Here is a 503-nt window from a genome sequence, read left to right as displayed (position 1 = left end):
GTATTACCATGTTTTTGGACATGTGCCTCGATAATAGTATTGCACGACTTTGATATAATACAGAATGATGACCACATTCATGTAGCAACAGTGAGATTTACTCCAGAAGTACTCCAATGTTTAACACAATTACCAGAAAGTACTGGGGTGGTACCATGGTAAAACGATGGTATCACCATGGTGATCAGTATAATCTATGGTACTAAATGTTTACCATTTTTATTTACCATTGCATGTGCATGTTACTCCAATGTATTTCAATGATATCATGGATTAATGACCCCAAACATACATGATAATATTTGGCATATGTCTTTTAATGCCGCTCTGCAGTACTGAACATGAGGTCTACAAGAAGAAAAGTATATGAGATCATCTGATAAATACTCTCAATGTTAAAATAATACACTCCTTTATAAACACCATATATGCAAATCCATTCAGAACATGCATTAGCACCATTTCCCAAAATAAAACCAGTTTTCTTTTTGTCTGTAACTGCT

The sequence above is a fragment of the Xyrauchen texanus genome, chromosome 43 (assembly GCF_025860055.1).
Source record: "Xyrauchen texanus isolate HMW12.3.18 chromosome 43, RBS_HiC_50CHRs, whole genome shotgun sequence".
In the NCBI taxonomy this organism is placed as follows: domain Eukaryota; kingdom Metazoa; phylum Chordata; class Actinopteri; order Cypriniformes; family Catostomidae; genus Xyrauchen; species Xyrauchen texanus.
Note: the sequence above shows the minus strand (reverse complement) of the source record.